A 21,178-nucleotide genomic window follows, 5' to 3' on the forward strand; every position below is an offset into this window, starting at 1 on the left:
ATTTGAATAGCACTTATTATTTTTATTCAGTGTTACTCTTTGTATTTCTCATGGTAAATAATTCACATGACTTTTTTTTTCTTGTAACCAAGATATCCTTATGTTTTCATGCAATTGGGAAAAAAATCATTCTAGATATTTTCATCCTTCATTAACTGTGACTCCAATTTTTTTATAACACGGCAAAGAAAGATATTTAGATGTTGAGAAGGCTGCCAAATAAAAGACAACTGTGACCTTAATGTCTCAGTGTATGAAAGTGCTCATGATTTAATTCGTGATCATTGAAACCTGATGACCAACTCAGTCTGGAAATACTCAGATTTTGCCTACAGCCACGCCAGAAACATGCCATGTGTGGTTTGTTGGGTTTACAGACCACAGTTACATCAGAGGAATGGCACTGGCAGAACTTGAGAAGCTCAAGAACTGTGTTCTCCAAGTGACAGAAGACTGTGTGTATTTGCTCCTCCAACTCCGAAGGGACATTCTCTGCAAATCAAATGTCTGTGGCTATATATGTGCTTTAGATGTCATTTCTGAAGAGAGATATCCTGTTTTTCTAGGGTTGTTAATAAAAGGATGAGTCAAATGACTAAATTACTACAGCAGCTCTTTACCACTCTTTTGGCTGTGGTATTTGTTTTCTTTGGATAGTCCATGAAAAAATAGCTACACAACAATGTAGCTTCTTGTTCTTTACCTGCTGCATCATCAAAAATTTGGTTATTCAGGCTCTTGGAGATAAGAGACCGAACAACAACATCTCTCTCTTAAACTCTGCTCGTGCTGAGGTTGGTAATTAGGCAAGTCCTTATTTGTGCCAAAAAGACAAGAACAGAAAGAGAAATCCACAGTAAGGGATGCTTCAGACTGAATCTCCAATTTACCTCAGGAAGTCTGGAATACTTTTCATTTTTCTGCCTCTAGGTTTGTGCAGAAAAAGTCTCATCTGCATTCCTTTATGGTGATGATATTGTGTTGGTCTCCATTCCTTTCACAGATCCTCACTGCAGGATCACCTCCTCTCTCTTGCTGTTCAGTGCTTACTGCAGTTTATTCCCCAAGGACCCTTATTATGAAATATAATCTCTCATTCCCACTTTCCTTTTATTTCAAATTCTCTGACCCATTTACTCTCTTCTTGAATTCTCCTTAAATTTCTCACAGTTTTTTTCTGGTTTATGTCCAGAGTAGAATTTAGCAGCCCACTGGCAGCACACTGAGGCCAAAAAGAGAATGTCCTTTGGTTTCGAGGAGTTTTGGATTACCAGCTAAACTTCCATGACCACTTGTCTTCTCTGTTGCAAAGCTCCACATGAGTATTATGCTACAGAAAGCATCACAGCAGAGAAGCTGGGTGGCTCCGCAGGCTCAGAGTGGAAGGCTATAACCATATATTCATCTGCCAGTCAGAGAAGGGAAACCCTGGGGCAAAACTTGCACAAAATAATCCCCATTATTCAGACTGCAAAGGAGGAAAACCAGAAGAATTTTGCATTTAGGACTGACATACCAGCAAAGAGTGCTGGCACAGAATAATACTACTACATAATAATAGCAATAATATTTGTACATAATTTATCATTATACACTACAAACTCAGCTCAAATCCCAGTACCATGCCATTCTCTTCCAGCTCCATATCCTCCTCCTCCTCTACTCTTTTTTATTGGCTTACATGTGCTGTGGAAATTAGTTTTATTCTAATTTGGAGCCTTTGAGGAAAGGCTGAAAAAGCATGTACTAGTCCATAGTCATTAAAAAACTCAAATGACAGTATTTCATCCTGCTTTTGAGGCTAAAATATTAGGCTTTGAAACATGAATCACACGGCTTAGTTGAGGCTGTGAAGAAGCTTAGGATCACAGTGTTAGTTAAAAATAAGCTTTAATACATAAAGCTGAGGAAGAGGAAACATAGCGAATACCTCAGAAGTCAAAGCACAGCTATGGAGCAGCTCTGAGTTTGTGAATACTCTACTGCTCTGTTCTTAACCCAGATACTGAGCCACCAAAGGGGAAGGTGGAGTATCTGGCATATTTTAGAGGGAGGTGATGGGTGGCATGTAAGGAAAACAGTGTGTAATGGGTCATAAAGAGTTAACTGTTTGCAGTATCTTTCAGTTTGCAGAATACCAAATTGCTTCACGGTATCTCACCATTCTTTTTTTAAAATATTTTTTTTTCTTTCCCATGCCTTGTGAATCCCATATTGGCAAACAAAACTGAATGCTACAAAACATCCAAGTGGTCCATATTGAAATGTTCCTTGCAGTGTCCTAAGATGCCAGCTGCCCTGAATCTTCTATGGTTTAAATACAATCCAAAACCAATTCCCACAGTGGCACACATCAGCTTACATACAGTGAAAAAAAAAGAGGATGGAAAACACATCTTCAATATTAGCTTAGGAAACCTTAGGAAAGGTGCTATCAGTGTTTCTTCTCACAGGACCAAGTCTCCTCTCTGCTCCAGACAGATCCTGGGCTACCTATGGCTTGCAGACCTGTGAGTTTTGCTAGGGTCCTCCTGTCTCCTTTCCCCCTGAACAGCTCTGTCCCTCCTTCTTGCTATTGGCCATTGCAGGAGTCCTGCGAAAAGGCTCTTATGAGTCTGCACAAGGGAAAGCCATGAAAACTACACTCTGGAGAACTGAATTTCAAAAGCTCAGTTAATTCCCCAGAGGAAGCCTAAGGTAAAACAATAATCATCACCTCGTTCCCCTCCCACCTGTCTGAGCACAAGTTCCTGATTATCTGGCTGGCTGCAGTGAGCAGAGGTTATGCTGCTGCTGCTTCGACCTCCTTCTCAGCCAGTGCCACTCAGCTCCTTATCAAAACAGCATGAAGCCACCTGATTCTAGGGCTGCATTTAAAAATAGTATCCATTTATCTTTTTCTTTCTTTTTAAAGCAAACTTCTGCAATATACATTGATATTTATAGCTTAGATCCAGGCAGCACAGCTGTAATTTAGGGAGAATACCTGAGGTGCAATACTGATCATTTCTGCAATAGGCAGCCCATTGTTCATAATATTAAGGCACCAGAAAAATGGTAGCAAAAGAAGCATGTAAGTATCCAGCTTGCTGATCTCAACTCCATTTGCACTCCTCTGCTCTAAGTGAGTTCCTACAGGGAGGAGAGGGGGCTTAAAGCCATAGTCCTCAGACAATAGCACTCTCAGAATGGTTAATTATAGTACAAAGCCCTAAGAAACTTAAGTGGATTTTGCATGGCTTTATGGAAAGTGGAAAGTATTCTCTTTACCATTTGCCAAACCACACACATATTACAGAATAACAGATAGAGTTTCAGGGCTTTCACAAAACCAGGTTACGCATCAATTTAATTTATTTCACTTGGTGCATGACAGGGTGACACAAAAAGCTCTTGACCACATCCAACACACCCTATATAGCAGACACCTGGTACGGTCTCTAAATGTTTTCTTGATGCCAGGTCATACTAAGTTTTTAATATCCACAGCAGAAAGGAAAACAAATGTTTTGTGAAAGTCTTTCCAACAGCACTCCTCAAGGGAAAACCTTCCCCAACCATGTGTCCAAACACCCTGCCACATGGAACAAGAGAGAAAATTACTATCTTGACCCACCAGCTCGTATTTGCGTTCTTGCCAACCACTAAGGTTATGCCTGTGGTCTCTCATCCAAAGGGGAACCACAGAGGAGACTATAAGCTGGGGTGTTATTTTCATTTCATTCTTTCTTTTTAGAGTTTAGTTGGTGACATGGTGAAAATTAGGGTTCTGAGCATTATGGTTTAAAGATTTACAGTGGAATGGAAGAGAGGGAAAAGAAGGTGAAAAAGATAATACGTAGGGACATGGTTTATCGCCAGCCACAGTGTTTTAGGAAGGTCAGAGCTGCTGAGTAAACCATGCAGCCTTCATTAATGAACTGCTAAAACTATTAAAGAGTTCCTTGTTGTCATCCAAGACATGCTACCTGAGACCTTATTTCAGCTTAGATATATGTGCAACAGATGTATGTACTGATGGGGAAAATGTGATGAAGAGACTCAAATCACTATCCTGAAAAGATTTACACATGTGCTTGGTTTCATAAAACCCCTCTTCTTTGGGCTTATTTAGCCTCTAAGAGGGAGGTTCAAGGGGGGACCTTGTTGCTCTCCACAGTTGCCTGAAAGGAGGGTGTAGCCAAGTGGGGGTCAGACTCTTCTGTCAAGTGACAAGTGATAGGATGAGAGTAAATGACTGCAAGTTTCACAGGAAGGTTTAGGTTGGATATTAGAAATATTTCTTCCCTGAAATGATTGAAACAGGTCACCTGGAGAAGTAGCTAGGTCACTGTCTCTGGGGGTATTTAAAAGATGTGCAGATTGGGAACATGGCACTTGGGCACATGGCTTAGTGGTGGACTTGGCAGTGCCAGGTTAATGGTTGGACTTCATGATCTCAAAGGTCTTTTCCAACCTAAATGATTCTATGATTCTATAAATAATCCTAATGAAATAGTTTAGCCAAAAGGGCTAGTTCATGAATAAAGGTAAACGTTGCATATGAATCCTTTCAAGACCATTGCTTAGTTGTGATAGGGAGGATGTATCTGATGGGAGACAGCCAACACAGAGTGCAGAAGCTAAACTACAAAATCTATCTTTTAGGATATATTGAGTTCACTGAAAATCTGGGACCAATACTTAACAGGCTATGGCAGACTGTAAGTGCCCAAGGATTTGCTAACTAGATAGGCTTCTTATTGCTCCCAAAATAGACACAGGTTCCTGTACATGTAAATAGAACAGTTATTTTGGTTAAATAGAGCTTAACTGTTTCTGATACAGTCGTTTATTTGTCAAGTCTGCTTTATGTTAATTTAATTATAAGAAAATTGAAAAGTGTGATACATAGCTAAGCCCTTAAGGCTGGTTAATCTATTTGGATTGTAACAAATATAATTTTTATTAGCTCAGCCTATTTGGATGGTAACGAGTCTAACCTTTCAGTAGACATTACAGACTCTGAATTATAGTCCATTTTATGTAGAACCAGCATTTAGTTCAACAAAAGAAAAGCTCTTTTTTCTGCCATTGTGTTAAGGAGTTGCTGTATTAATGGGGATGTCGTAGGAACCCAGAAGTAAGAGTTCCCTCCTTTCTGAATGTGCATGGAAAAGTGCCTAGGTAAGTCATAGGGCAATAGTAAATCAGAATCTGAAGACTTTTTTTTTTCTTTTTTTCTGAAAATGACTATAAAGAAAAATATTGTTATGGATGTGAAAAAAGAAAGCAACCAACCACTGTCAAAGTAAAATTTTTTTCTGCACAATTGAGAGAAAAGCAAATAAATCAAATCGAAACCCCTAGCCAAATGAAATCCATCTGAAATAAACAAACTAAACCAAGATAAACAGGCAAACAAAAAATACAAATAGACATTGCCTTAATTTCTAGGAAAAAATTCCATGTTTGAAACTGACTAATCATTTTAGATTGCTTCAGGTGAAAATGTCCTTATTTTTACTCTGAGTTTTCACATTTTAAATAAAATGAAAAATGCCTTGCAAAAGTTGAGGTTCTTGTCATACTACCATTGTGTAACTGCTGACTCCCTTATAGAAGTAGAAGTAGGGCTCTCTTTATGTTTCAGAATACTTATTGAAACTCAGAAGTGTTAAAATTAAAAAAAATCCCAAAACACTATAAAACCCTCTCAGAATGTCCCAGTGGAGAAAAAAACACAACCCAACTTGTGAAACTTGTGGAAGTGCATGTTTTCACTACAAGTTCTTTGTGAGACTTGGTTGGGGTATTATTCTAAACCTGAGCAGCTGTAGCCTAAACTGCTGTTCTCATTAACCTGGTGTTGCCATGCTGATATGGAGAGGGAATGTGCAAGAGGGACATTCACTTTTCATTTTAGCATATTTCAAGCATCTATATGAAGATATCGTATTGTATAAATAAAATATTCTTTCACACTCTGAAGCATTCTTTGCATTTCTCATGACAAAGATAATGATGGAGTATATGAGTGTTCATCAACTATTTCTAACTGGAACCAGAAAAGTGTCTTAGCAATGCTGATGGACAAATGTTAGACCCTTTACTATTGAGCATAAACCTTTCCAGCTATGTGATTTTTTTTTTTGTCAGATAAATTTTAAAACAATATAAACCAAAAACCAAATGAAAAATAGATGTTTCTATCAATGCAGTTTTTTGGCAAGAGGGAGAGGAGCTCACAGTTTTTGTAGGGAGTTCTGACTTTTCTTGCTCTGTATGCCACAGTGACAGGTGTAAGAAATCTGTACACCACTGTAAAACAGAATAACTGACACCTGAAGTGGTTTTTAAACTTTCTTAAATTTTGAAAATTTCAGGAGAATTTATGCTCATTGAGATAACACAGAGCTTTCTAAATATATGAATGATTTGAGTTTTCAAAAACTCTTAAAAGGGAATGTTCATTTAACTGAATTTTAAGGTCAACAAATATGCAAGAATTAATTGAGGGTGAAACAGTAAACATTCGTGGACAGAAATGCTGTTATATTTGAGCAGTTCTGATAACTGTATTTTTCATGAGAATAGTTATTTTAAAAAATGGATGACCAAGAAGGTGCAGACTTTAGAATGACAACCGTGATGTGAAAATAGTTTTTGCTGGGTTCCTCCTCAGGCCGTGGAAAGGATTCAGGAAGAGAAGGTGAAAATGATATTGAGATAGTGAAGAAAAGTGCTGGAAAAGGTGTCTGAGGTCAGATGTCAACAGCAGTGGAGAAGGAAAACCTTAAATCACAGACACAATGTATTTCCATCATTTATTTTTTTCTCAACAGCAGATAGCAAGAAATGCAGCCCCATTTACAAACAACATGACTTTAGTGATACTCCACATAACCAATGCCCTCTCACCCTCTAGGTTCCAAGGGAAAAAAAATCAGAAGAAACTATTGAAGCTTCTCCCCACGTGTCATAAGGTAACTTGGCAAAGCATCAACTTTCTCTGCCTATCTTATTTTAAAATAAGCTCTAGGCTCTGCTCAGGATACTACTCTGTGAAAAACCTACATTGTTCAACCAAGGACAAAACGATAGCACAAATTTTCAATCTGGGAATGGACTATACTTATTTCTCCAGTCCTGTTCAGTACTTTTATGTCAGATTTGGGCTTTTTATTTTGGAAACATGAACTTTTTATGATAAACAGCAGAGCTTTGCAGTGTGGTATTATTTCCTGGAAATTTGGAGGAAGCTTCCCTGCTTCTTCTTTCCTCTTTTTATTACATTACTTCTAGTCTGAAATAGAGTTTTATTTATAATTCTGTCAAAGTCATAAACAGTGAGCAAAGTATGAAGTCTTTTAGTACAATAGATGTCTCCAATCAATGGGACACTATCAAAAATGTTGTACTCTGCGCTCCATAAAGCCTAAAGAGAAATTTCCATGAAAAATCATGATCCAGTAAGCTCATTTCCTACTTTACTATGAACAACTGTCTTACATAAAGCAATATTTACACATTTCTTTCCTTAGGTTGTATAACCATTCTCTCTATCCAGTGTATATACTGTTACATATGCAGTAACTGCAATATATGCAGTACAGCTATGACACCTGTAATCCTACACACAAGCACTTTTATTCCCAGCATCTTCACAAGACAATATTTAGATACTCAAATTTTTACAGGGTTTTATTTTTGTGGTATCAGCCCACTCAACATGGAGCTGCCTCACCTCAGGAAGATTTTGGCAGTGTTGTTAATAACCAAGAATTCACTTAGCAAAGCAATTGTGCTGAAGCAGATAATTTTGTAATCCCAAATTTTATCTATCAAACCAAATTATTACTTTGAGTTAAGGAAAGTTAATTCATAGTTGTACATTCTGTGGCAGGCTGCCTCTCTGCCTCTTGTAAGCTAGAGGAAGAATTAACGCTCTGCTTACACTTTGGTGTATTTGTATGTGTTATGGCCAGATAAGTTCTTTGTAATGTTGTGAAACAAACTACTATTGATACTCCAGGCAACCCTAAAATCCAAGATCTGAGACCACCGTTTGTCACTGAATGTCAGCATGGTGCTAAGCTCTCTATGTAGGCAGGATTTATAGTTTTATATTATGGCTCTGAGCCTCCAAATCTACCTGGTCTCTCTTCTCTGTGTGATTTCTGTTGAATAAGCCATACTGTTTGTGTGCCCACTGTGGGGGTGGGGTGAATGAGCAGTACTGTTTGCTGCGCATCTCAGAAACTCTGCTGGAACAGCTTTCTAATTAACATGTTCACAAAAGCTGGCTGCAGACATGTTGTCTAAGAATTATGGGTGGCTGATATACATTCATGAAAGGAAAGCAGCTATTAAAAAAATATTGACAAATATTCATGCATGTTTGAGTGCTGGCAAGTGGGTTTCTTAATTAATAAACCTTACTTAGTTTTCATTATTTCATTAGGACCTCACAAACGTCATAAGGAAAGAATTTGCTATGAAACCACAACCTGAAACTTTTCCTTGGATTTGGTTTTTTTTGTGCCTTGTTCCTTCAGGACACATTTACCCCAACCTTATCACTCTCTCTGTCATGATTTCTCTTTATTTCTCAAGTATCTAAGTAAAATAATGAGCTGGCTTAACTACTAAGTCAGCAAAAATTTTGCACTTTCCCAGCTGGATCAACACCTGCCAGCAGGGTGAGGAATCTCAGGCAAACATTGCTAGAGGTAAAAAGAAACGCAGTTGTGATGGTGATGTTGGAAAAAAATCATGTACTTTGATTCTCTGGTATCCTCCCCACACAGAAAACTCCTCTTTTAGATTCTTCGTCTTTTGAGAAAATCTCCCTGTTTTGGGAAAAATTCCTCTTTTGGGAAGCTGCTGTAATACTTGGATGCTCAGATAAAAGGCACTAAAATGGATAATAATTTATATAAGTATTATATATATACAATATTTATAAAAATATTATTGTATTATGTTGTTTTGTTATGTTATGTTATATTATAGTAATTATTTTGTAAATTGGTATAGCATTTGTATTTCTGAAGGAGAAATAACAGATATTTTTACACCCTGTGCCATTTGTGCTTATTAAATAGGTCCCTCAGACCATTTGGGTGTAAAACTTTGAATAATGAATGAAGGAGGACAGACTAGGAAATGAAAATTTGTGATATAAAAACATAAGTCTGGGATGTAAAGAAAACACTTGTTTATTGCCCTGTCATCATGCTGACAAACATGATACATGTACAGGTATCAAATGTCTAAAGGAAGAGACCATGATAGTCCATATGATCAATAAACTGTTCAATGTCTAAACACAGTCTTTGAGGTACTGTTAAAGTGGGTGCCTGGAGATTATACCTGCAATGATTGCTGCATTTGCCCGTGTATTGCTCACTTGGAGGTCATGCTGTAAGATATATTAGGTGGAGAATCAAGAAAAGCTGTTCTATTGGATGGCCCACCTGAGGTCATAATTTTAGGAGACCAACCATCGTTGATACCAGTCCTAAAACAGAGGTGCTTAGATCAGCCAGTGACCTTCATGGGTCGAAGGAGTGTTTGGTGAAGAGATGATTCTGATTCAGCTCTCACTGGGGTCTTACACACCCGAAGTCAGTATTTGCGGCATCAAAAAATCTCAGCACAGACATGGCATTATCTTGGTGATTCCTACTTTTGGAAAAAGCCAAACAAATCAAACTCAAAGGAGCACAGTCATTTCTATGTGTATCTTGATAAAAGGAACTGGCTGGTCACTTTCTAGGGATTGAAGGAAAAGTTGTTGCAGGTATTGCACTTCATACAGGGTTGCCTTGGCAGTGTGTGTTGTGCACTCATCATGGAGTAAAATAGTTCATCATTTCAAATGAAGACTTTCAGACCATCACTGGTATCTTGTGGAATTACAAGGAAAACCTCCTTTTCTAGAGTTGATGTAGACATTGTGGAAAACCCTGTCAAAAGGTGGCATGTAATGGTATATGGAACCTTGGAAACCAGCACATTGAGTTAGAGCCTCATGATTGCCACTTTAATAACAAAAATCTTGAGTCTAAATCTGCCAAAGAGGGCTAGATGACAAGAGGAAATTTCCCAGCTGTCACAAGACTGAGAGATGGTGCAATAGCCTGATGTATGTTAGACGTAGAGATACTGAGAGCCAGTGCAAGTTTCCCTGCTCTCTCAAGGATTATTTGGAATCATTCAGTGGAAAACAAATCAACCTCAAATTGCTAGGGCAGGTAGCTATCTGAGCTCAGGAACTCCTGGTTCTAGATTTTTAGGCCATTTCTGAGCAGATGGAGTAAAAGATGAGCTGAGCTGAATAAGCAGCTATGAAACACTGGACTCTGGTGAGCTTACTCAGGTAATAGGGCTGATGCTAAGTAGGTATTTGAAGAACTCAGCAGAGTTTTACTCAGTTTTAAAGTCAAACGAAACCGATTCAGATGCATGTTTTGAAACAAGTGTACTCAGCAATGATACCAGTGTCCTACAGCTGGGACAAGATTCCCTAGTCACCATGATCTAAGGCTTGTCTCAGGTGACCACATTGACTATTATCCTTTCTAGCCTCAGAACTTTATACATGTCAGATACTGATCTTTTCTTCATATTGGCTAGACCTTCTTAAGTTGCCATATTCAGAAGAACTCCATCTTATTTAGCAGTGCTAGTGGTGAGATTTCAGCCCTCAGCAAAGGTAGGAAGCTGTTCTGCTCCCAGATGGTGGCTCTTAGAAATGCAAATAATAAAGATTTCCCAAAACTGAGCATGGCATCCAAAGTGATTCTCATCAAAGTTATAAAAGCTATGTGAGGCATTTGTGGGAAGGATCAGAAAAAAGCCAAACCCAAAACCAAAGACCTTGTTGAAGTCCAGGGAAGGATATGGGAGGGGGGAATCTTAATCTGATCCTATAAATAGAAAGAAGTGGAATGTATCAAGGGATCAAGTCCTTCTTTTAGGAATTTAATATTTATATAATGAAATGTTACTCTGAAATTGAAAATTTTTGAAGATTCAGATGTTTGGAAGCTGTTATAAAGTTTACTTGACCATATCATTAAGACAGCTTGTGACATTTCTTCTGGAACAAAATCTAAGTGAAACAGATCTACTTCAGTGAGATGTTATGAGGAAAAGTACAAGATATCTGTGGGGAGGGGTTGAGGGCTTGTGTCAGTCATTTGAAGAAGAATGAAAACAGCCAGTGACAAAGCACTGGAAATAGTAATTTTAAGAGGGCTCAGAATATAATATTGGAATATATGAGTGAACTAGAAAAGAAGGGATGAGGTATAATTGTACAAATTGCCAAATCATGTACTTGAGGACTAATAACAAGAAACTCTGTTATAGGCTGACAATTCAGCATTTTGAAATGACAGGGGATGGAAATACATAGGATATAATACAGTGGATCACAGAAAACCTGTGAACCTCAGATTGACTTGGCTGAGAAAAGTACAAACCAAATCCCCAAATATATCACATGGGGTATTTTCAAGAGGGATTGAGAAAAAATAGTACTTTCCTACATTTGGGACTCCATCTAAAAATTCCATACAGTTTGATTTAATTATGCTCAACAAAGAAGAACACGTGGCTATTCAGAGGACCAGAAACCATGCTTTTGCAGAAGACCTGCAGTGGCTTAGTCTTATAAGGTAAAGGCTACTGGAGAATATTTTTGTTTTGTAAATAAAGTCCAATATATGCTTAAAACCAAAAAGGAGAAATTCTTAAGCAACAAGGAAGAGGACACTATATGCACAAGAAGAAAATTGGATAAGATGATCATGGATATATGGTATTAATAGACTGCAAAACAAGAAGGCAGTTTCTAACAGCCATGAGGAGACAAGAGTGGAGGAAGACTCTTATCTTAGGCCTAAGATTCTCTGGGAGGGATGTATGCTTCTCATTCAAAGGTAGCTGGGGTACCTCTGTGTGCACTGCATTTTGCCATAGACTTCTTTACATAATTGTAAATTAGAAGGGTTGTTTAAAAAAGACAGTGAAATTAAAAGCACTTTTAGAAAAAAAATTAATTTGAAAAGATGTCAAATGTTATGTCAATTTTCAAAACTGGTCTATGTTTTTCATAATAAATAGTTCAAACCTGCACTTCAAATGTAAAGTTAATGCTAGCTAGGTAGCAAAAAACAGGTGTTGAGCTACAGTCAGTACCTTTAAGTACCTTTCAAAGACAAAGGAAACAAAATATATCACCAACATTTTTATCTAGTGTGGGAATCTTTAATATGGTTTATCTGTTTGTGGAAACTGAAGCTGGCCAATATGCCCTGAAAATCTTAGGTAGACAAATGTTTCTGGTGTACATTTAGGCACATATACTTGAATACTTATGAAAAACTTGGGAACAGAAAAAGCCCTCCCGGTCTCTATGCACCTGAATATTTAAAGTGTGATTCCTTGACACAGGATATGGTGTTTCCTTTTAGCTGTACCACATAAGCAAAACAATGAATACTAATAATGAAATAAACAGCAGATACAGTATAAAGTAGATTTTTCTTTTTGGGACCCTCATTTATACTAGATAATTTGCAATTAATACTTCATGAAAATTGCCTGTTTTGTATGCATGAGCAGACAAAAAGCTTCCTAAGAGCATCATTGTTTCCTTAACGAAAGATACAATGCCAGTGACATTATCAGTATTATACACTTGAACTACAGTTGGTGGAGACGACATCTTCTATAGTGCGCTGTCATGCATTTAGGACTAAATCTTATTGCAGCAAGTGGATGTTTTGCCACTGTATTCAAAAGGATACAGATTTGGCCCTCATTACTTGCCTCCATTTCTCCATCTAATTAAAGCATTTGAATGCTGACAGGTCACTGGAATGAATGCCCAATTAATTACTGATTTGTTCATCATTGACACATCCTGGATGCTATGAGTTTATATTGTAGAGGCAAAATGATTCCTCCTTGAATATGAGCTGTGCTCTAAACAATCAGACATATTTTCATGGCACAAAAAAAAGCCCAAATACATGAATTTTAAAAAGTATGTTAAATTTGTACATTAAAAATGTATTGGGGATATCAGAAGATCTTTTCCTGTTACATATGCCACATACGTATAAGTGCTAAATACAAGGTGCATATTGTACAGTAAGTTGACTTTTCTGCCAGTTAAATGAAAAAATATGCAAATTATAAAGAATGTCAGAGCACTAAAGAAACATCTGCTAACCAAAGTAAAAAGTAATGATAATGATGGTAAATAAGGAAAGACAAAAGTAAGTATTGTTTGAGATGAATTTTCACCCAGCTGTGCGTTATTATAAAGGAGTTATGAAAGAAGACTACCCTTTTAGATGACTATCTCAAACAGGTTCAGAAAGCAATTTTTAAGTGTTGAAAGTCATTCTTGTAGCAATTGTTTCCTTCATTTGTGTTATTCAGAAGCTCTCTGAATGCATCCTCTCATCAGGAAAACAGGCTGCTGGAAGGAAAAGCATTTTTTTGGAGTAGTTCAGCATTACCAAATATGGCTTTGTTTCTATCAGGAGCAACTGCCACAACATAAACCAACAAGGATATTCTTCTTTTCAAGGCAACTCTTACCCCAAGGCTGTCCTCTTAGAGGTGTCCCTAGCAATGCAAACAGAAAAGCTCTGAGGGCCCTGAAGCAATCAGAGGAGCTGCTCAGTATTGCAGGTTTTGAGCAGCCAACATCTCCTATCACGTCTTCCAAGAAGCTGGGCAGATGATCTTGGAGATGAGAGAGAGGGCAGCAACAGTCCCCTGGAATTGTTTCAGTTACCTCAAATCTTTGAGTTTCACTGACTTAAATGAAATTCAAAGTATACAACAGCCAGGTTAACAGAAGCAACACTTCAGCTGGCATCGTGACAGGCACAATTTACAACCATTTAGAAGTTTGCAGATTTATTTGTGTGGTGAATCGATGTCAGGATGCCTTTAGTTATTTATATGTGTGGTGATTGTGTTATTCTTGTTACACAACGCCAAGACCTTGACTAATGTGAGCAGTATGTGAGTGAATACAATGCTGACTTTGGTGCTTGTTCTATAGACTAGTGGTCAACAATCACCACTAAGAAGTAGAAATTAGATAAACCACATGGCTAAATGATTGGAACATTCCAACTTTTCTGTTTTCTGTTTTTAACTTCACATTCCTTGTGTGTTCTTAGCTATTTTCATATCCTATAACAAGCTGACTGCCAGTAATGGTATATTGTCTATGGATATGCACATTATCACCTTCTCATCTGCCCCCTTGTATCCTTCCTTTTCTAGAAAGTTTAATTATCATTTAGGAAAAATCTTGCTAAGAAATAAAAGCTATCTAAACTTTCTCTCTGTCAGCCTAGGAGGTCTTTCCCTTCATGTGAAAATATAACAGCCATTTAGTGCCATTCAAAATACATTTCCTGTTCTTCCACTCTCCATAATATCCAAGTGGTAGAAGATTTTCTTGTTGTCACATGATCACAGGATGGTTGAGGTTAGAAAAAAACTGAGATTAGCTCAGTTGGTCAGAGCATGGTGATAATCAAAGTAGTGTCCATATGGGCGAGATCTGGACTTGATGATCCCTGTAAATGTCTTCCAAATCAGAATATTCTGTGATCTGGGAGTCATCTCATTTTACCATTCCTGCTCAGGCTAGGTCACATACTTCAAGGATTGAGACTCCTGAGCAGCTTATTTTAGTCCTCAGTCACTCTCATGGTAACAAAGTGTTTCTTGATGTTCAGACAGAGACTGCTTCCTTTCAGTTTGTGCCTGGTGCCTCTTGTTCTTGTTCACTGGGAACCACTTTAGAAAGTTTGATTGCATCTTCCTCAAACCCTCCTTTGAAGTATTCATGTACATGGATGAGATCCCACCTCATCCATGGGTGAGAAGGCTCTCTTCAGATTGAACAGTCCCATCTCTCACCTTCTCCTTATATGAAAAGTCCTTAATCTCAACACTCTGGGTGTGGTCTCACCATAGCTGATCACCTCCCCTGAATTGCAAACATGGTACCTCATGCACCTTGGGATATCCAACACTTCATGACTCTGGTAGACATCAACTTTAGGTGAGCTTTGGCTCTCCTGACATCATCACTACACACTCGAAGTTTATAAATTCCTCCTTTGTGTCACATCCCTCCTTCCACCTGCTATATTCTACCCTTTTTTTTAAACTGAAACTCAGTCACAGGCTCCCTGTTTAGCCAGTCTAGTCTCCTGACATCCCTACTTATTTTTCTGAGTAAAAAGATGATCCATATTTGTGATTGGAGGAGGTTGTATTCAAAGCTTTTCAGAGCTTCTTCACCCTTCAGAGATGCTGCCCATGTGATCCCATGTAGCAGTTACCTGGGTGAAGTGCATTCTGATTATCTGAGGAGCAGAGTCTATGTTCTGCTACTTCCTACCTTAGGATGTTGTGCCCTACAATTTCATGGTCACTAACTACAGTCAAAGTTTTTGTTGATAATCATGTCCCCAAGAAGTTCTTTGATGTCAAGAGTAGATCTAGTTGAGGTTTAAAAGACCCAGTCATGCCCTGTGACTGGCATTAATACTTGTGACATTATATGTTAAAATCTTACATGCACAACAACAAACCAGTATTCCCAAAATTCCTGAGACAGGCCCAGTCTCCTCACTAGAAGAAGAGTAGAGGCATGACGATACCCTAGTGCTAATATCACTGTTAATTCATCCCTGCCTTTACTCTCCTTTTTATTAAAAATAGACAGGAAAAATATGAGATGAAAGAATTAAATGGGAATTTACTAGATTCTTAAGATTATTTTGATTCTCATAAACAGTTTCTTTCTTGCATGTATAGACTTAGGAAAAAAGTCTGGGGAAGTTAAGGAAAATTTTTGCATCCACTGACATTCTAGTTGAAGTTAGAGTAAATCAGTATTATTTTGTGACCATTTTTTTTCCTAACTAATTTCCTCTCTTCTCAGCAGGTGAAATCTACTGCCAGTTAGAGACTCACAGTCAGTTCAGCATCCATTCTGATGCAAACTGAAAAAGGCAAGTCTCTTGCTGGCTGGGGACAATGAAGTCATTAATCAAAATCACTCTACATCTCTACTGATGATGAAAGAAAAAAGTCTGTCTACTATCAGGGTGCAAACTAGAATCATTGGGCTAAGACTTCAGAAAAGGAGGCAATTTGGAACAAGTTCTAGAGAAAATGATAGGAGGAGAAGCACATCTCCAAACTTCAGGATCCTGGGGCTGACCTTTGGATTTATGGTAATTTAAAGTTGTTTCAAGGCTACCTTGAGGTGTTGCTGATTCCTAAGAGCCACAAGAAGTCCTTCTGATAATGGTAGGCTATACCTGGGGCACAGAAACTTGCAATAAATTCCTCTCCAGTAGTCATACCATCCAAACATCTTTGAAGTGGAACTTGCAGTGAGGGAAAGGAAAAAAGCCATTACTACAGGATTTCTGTACATCAGAGAAATCCTCAAAGAGATGCCTAAGCTGACTTTAAGGCTGCTTTGTGCTGCTAGTATTGCACAGAACAGGATGAATTCCCCCATGAATCTGTCTTATAAATATTCTGAGGAGATAATCTTGAATTCTTCAAAGTGTTTTAATGTGGAAATATTTTAAAAGGCATGTGAAATTCTACACACATGTTATTGGTCTAGTCCTGTCAGTCTGGGATTGGTCAATGGGAACTTACAGCCGAATACCTTTGAAAATGCCAGTGAGACCAATAGCTAGTGATCAACACTAAGTAACTAAGACTTTCTACAGAATATCCCTATCTGCAGCAGGAATCATCTGCATGCAAGTAGCATAGGGAAGCAAGAACAATAATAAAGAGGTTTAGTTGCATTACTGCTTCTTCTGTTGCTACCCCTCTGACTTATACAATCTCCTTAATGGTTTCCGTGTAAGTAAAAACACCAACTTTTCTAGGTGAGCTTTTTTGTTATGTTTTCTGTCAGCTGGCCTGTTGTAAATAGGACACAGAGTAATACTCAAGGCTTACTGGAGAGTCTCATCATTTTTTTGCAGAACTTAAGTTTCCTTTGATTAAACAAACAAACAAACAGCTCCTCTCTAATCTTCAGAAAAAAAAGTCTTAACCCCCTGTCCCAGACTGGCAGACTGCTGAGAAGTTATTTCTCCACTGCATTAGCCCTGAAGAATTATGACAGTTTTCATGCTAAACTATGAATTATTTCAGGTCTAGTTCCCTTTAATGGGGGCTTGGGTTGGGGGTGAAATGATAAAAATATATGAACTCTTTTACAGTATTGCTGGAAGAAGGTCCTATCTATACTTTTCAGCCTATATTCTGATTCATGTATAAATGGTTAATTCATAAAATGATATACGTCTTATCAAACAACAAAATAACATGCTCAGTTTGACAAGGCCAAAGGAAAAAAAATGACAAATATGTACATGAAACCAGGAGTATTCTCCAAAAGGGCAGTAAATTCTCAATGGATTACTCCTTAGCAGAGCTATACTGAAACAAAAACAATGCATCAAATCCAGTCTTGGGGATGAGTCCTGAAATGCACTGATCTTACTGAAGCCACTGGGATATGCAAGGGCCCACTATCTCTTAAGATCTGGCCTTGAATTTCAAATCAAGTCTTTCATTTTACTTGCAAGCGCTAATGCCAAAAAAACCAAGTAAAAAGAAAATGATGTTTCTGTCCCTCAGGTTTTTCTTAAAAAGATTACCTCAGGCTTGACACTTTTATCCTTGGGATAGGATACCAGAGGCCATAAGAAAAGTGAAATCTGAACCAAAATACTCAAGAAATTGAAAAGATAAATTATGAACACAACAGTTAAAGTAATGCCACTGAAAATAGGCATGTGTAGCATGTGACTAAATGACCACACCGCCTCTGTTCTTTAGATCAGAAATTTAATCTGTGCTTTAAGGATCCCACCAAAGAATTTAAGTAACTGAAAACACATCTTGCTTCAAACTGGATCTCTCCTAATCTGCAGCTTTTGATTTTTCACTCATTGATGATTTCATAGAACCATAGAGTGGCCTGGGTTGGAAGGGACTTTAAAGATCATCTAGTTCCAATTCCATACCTGGATGCCCCATTCCTGGAAGTGTTTCAGGCTAGGTTGGTTGGAGCTCTTAGCAACCTGGTCTAGTGAAAGGGGGTAACCTGGTCTATGGCAGGGGATTGGAACAAGGTGATTTCTAAGATCCCCTCCAACCCAGGCCATTTTGTGATTTTAAGATTTTATTTTGATCTGATGTTTCCTCATGGCTGGGCTGCGACAACCTTTGGAAAGATATCAAGCCTTATTAAGACAGATGAATTTCGTCTGGATACAGTAGAGACATTCTAATATTTTAAAGAATTAATGTAGATTCGTAAGTGGTATTAGAAATATATTTTGACAGCTTTTAGAGCTAAATTTTGAACATAACTTGCCCTGAAACTTTCTGGTCACACAGCTAATGATCCTTTGACAGCAAGGCTAAATGACCAATATAGTCATACCTTTGCTTCCTAGCTGTTTTTTGATCCACTAAAAGGCTTATCTCTTATGTGGTTACTAAAAGTTTATTTAATACCTTTTCATAGAGTGACTTCACCAAAATCCATCTGAAAAACTATATACATTGCATCAAAAAAACCCCCTTCTACACAATATTTTATTAACTACTATAAATAAATTCATTGTTTTAGAGAGAGAGGTCACCAGTAATTCACTACATTAACTGGAAAAAAACCTACTCTAAACAAAGCTAGAAATCATGGGCTTGTCATAATTCAAGCTTATAAAATCTTATCTTTCTGTCTTATGAAGTTTTCCTTTCCTAAGTTTAGTGAGGGCATCCCAGTCACCATCGCTTGCATCATCAGGCACAAATAGAGCGGGTCTTCCTTGTACCACCTTGATGAAAGCTGTGCAAGTCCTCTGTGCTACAATTTGTGACTTCTGCTCCAAAATAGTGGGCAACATCATGTGACAGGACAGTGCTGGTATGTTTATACCAGGCTTCAGAGCTGAACACTCATAAATTTACATGCCAGTAAATAGGCAACAATAAATCTGATCTTTCTGAGCCAGGGGGCTATAAACTTTGTAAAAAGACAATAGGAAGCTTCACTGCAACTGATTGCAACAACACAGATATTATCTTTGGTTTTTTCTGTCTGTAAGTGCGGGAAATCCTGAGTTGTTAGCTCATTTAAGCTGATATGAATGTAAGGTTAGTTGATCAGTGTGTCATATATGAGATGAGTGAATGTAAGAAATGAGAGTCAAGAATAGATAGGTGATATTTTTGTTCTTAATTTCTGTGTATAATTTTGGGACCAAACTAGAAAAACAATACAAGCATACCACTTATTCCCTTTACTATTTTTGTTCTGATCTCTTTTTATACAATTCATATAAAAACATAGCACTATAGTTAAAAACAAATTTCTAAGCCACAGAAAAAAGTACAAAGCAAGATGTAATTACTTCTATCACAATAAATAATGCACAACAAACAGCAATAACAAAACCAAAACACACACACACACCTGCCTCTGCACAGTACTGAACAGGTACAGTCTTGTTAGGATGTAGGCTATTAATTCTGGGGTCTCATGGGACAAATTTAAATCCTGCCACTGCTGTTAGTCTGCCCCAGTCTGTCCTCCCAGCTGTGCCTTGCTGTGTCACAGGATTTCTCCAAGGTGAAGTGCATGTCTGGGGCTGGTGGCCAATCTGGTCATGCCTGTGGTGGCCACCCTGCTGGGATGCCTTTATCCTTCAGTGTGCACACCACTGAAATCCTATTTCTGTAATAAATGTAAGCTGAGTTCTCCTGTCTAAACCTCAGGGTCATTAAAGCAGGTATGGGATGACTGGCACATGACATTTGGCTCTTTTTTCTGTCTTCCTCCATCCAGCCAGTTCTAGGTTTGTTCTTGTGACTAGGCAGGGAATAGGCAGTGAAATACATTGGTACTGAGCGCAAAGGAAGTGGGAAGGAGTGTGATAATTTCCTAACACCCAATTGCCAAAAGCAGGGTCCTATTAACATGACTAACTCAAGAGCCTCTTGCAGATTTGCAAGTCGTAGAACTGCTTCATGGAGCAGATTTTATGACCCCCATGTGTTCTTTCAGCAGAAGTGAGCAAGGCAGTGTCAGCAGTTGACAAGGCCCAAAGGATGACAAAAAACTCTCTCTACCTCTGTATGGCTGTTTCTTACCTCTTGCTGTCCCTGTGCCTGGGAAAATGGGGAGAAAAAGTACATGTTCCAAAGCAAAGCAATCCCAAAATAGCTCTGCAGCCTGTATCACTAAAGAGGAGGGAGTAACTCACAAGAATTATACTTTACAAACCAACCACCCCCACACTGTCTGTCTTGAAGGATTGTGTAAAGTCTGCATCAATACACAATGCTGAATCACAAGGGTCTAAGGAAGGATAAGATTTTGGATCCTAGAACAAGCCAATGAGAACCTGTTGGAAATCCTTTGAATCTTTTAAAAAGAAACCTTCAACAAAACCCATTTCCATGGCTGAAAAAGAAAGAACAAGAACTGAAAAAGAAAAAACAAGAACTAAAAAAAGAGATAAAGCTGTTAAAATTGTAGCTGATTCATGACTTCACTCCTTTTCCATCTTACCACTGAACTTTGTAGGTAATTCCTACTGCAATTGTCATTATGTTTAAACAAATACATTTAAATATAAAAAGCACATACATAGGACAAATTACAATTATTGAGACCTAGGAATAGAATATAATCAATTGACATTTTCTAAGGTTGGTTGGCAGACTCCTAATGTTAATTCTATGTGTTGATTTATGATGCTAGAATTTAATCTTATCATGAGATAGGATTGCAGTCACTAGAGATGAAGAAAACTTATTCATTTATTTCACTGACAGATAAAGTTCAGCAGCTAAGGACAACAAGAAAAATATACGCTGAAACTTTTCAGGTTTTCTAGCTTATACTCCTTTTTTGCATTATATCCTATTGTATTTTCTGTTTGTATCTGATTATTTTCTGTCAATATTCTTTCTCAGTTATTTTGGTCACTAAAATTGACACAAAAGAGAGAGTGAGAAATGGGAGATATTTCAAAACATAACCCTCATGATGTATGCGTTAAAAAAAAGAGATATCATTCCATATAGTCCT

The sequence above is a fragment of the Zosterops lateralis genome, assembly GCF_965231275.1.
Source record: "Zosterops lateralis genome assembly, chromosome: 2".
Taxonomy (NCBI): domain Eukaryota; kingdom Metazoa; phylum Chordata; class Aves; order Passeriformes; family Zosteropidae; genus Zosterops; species Zosterops lateralis.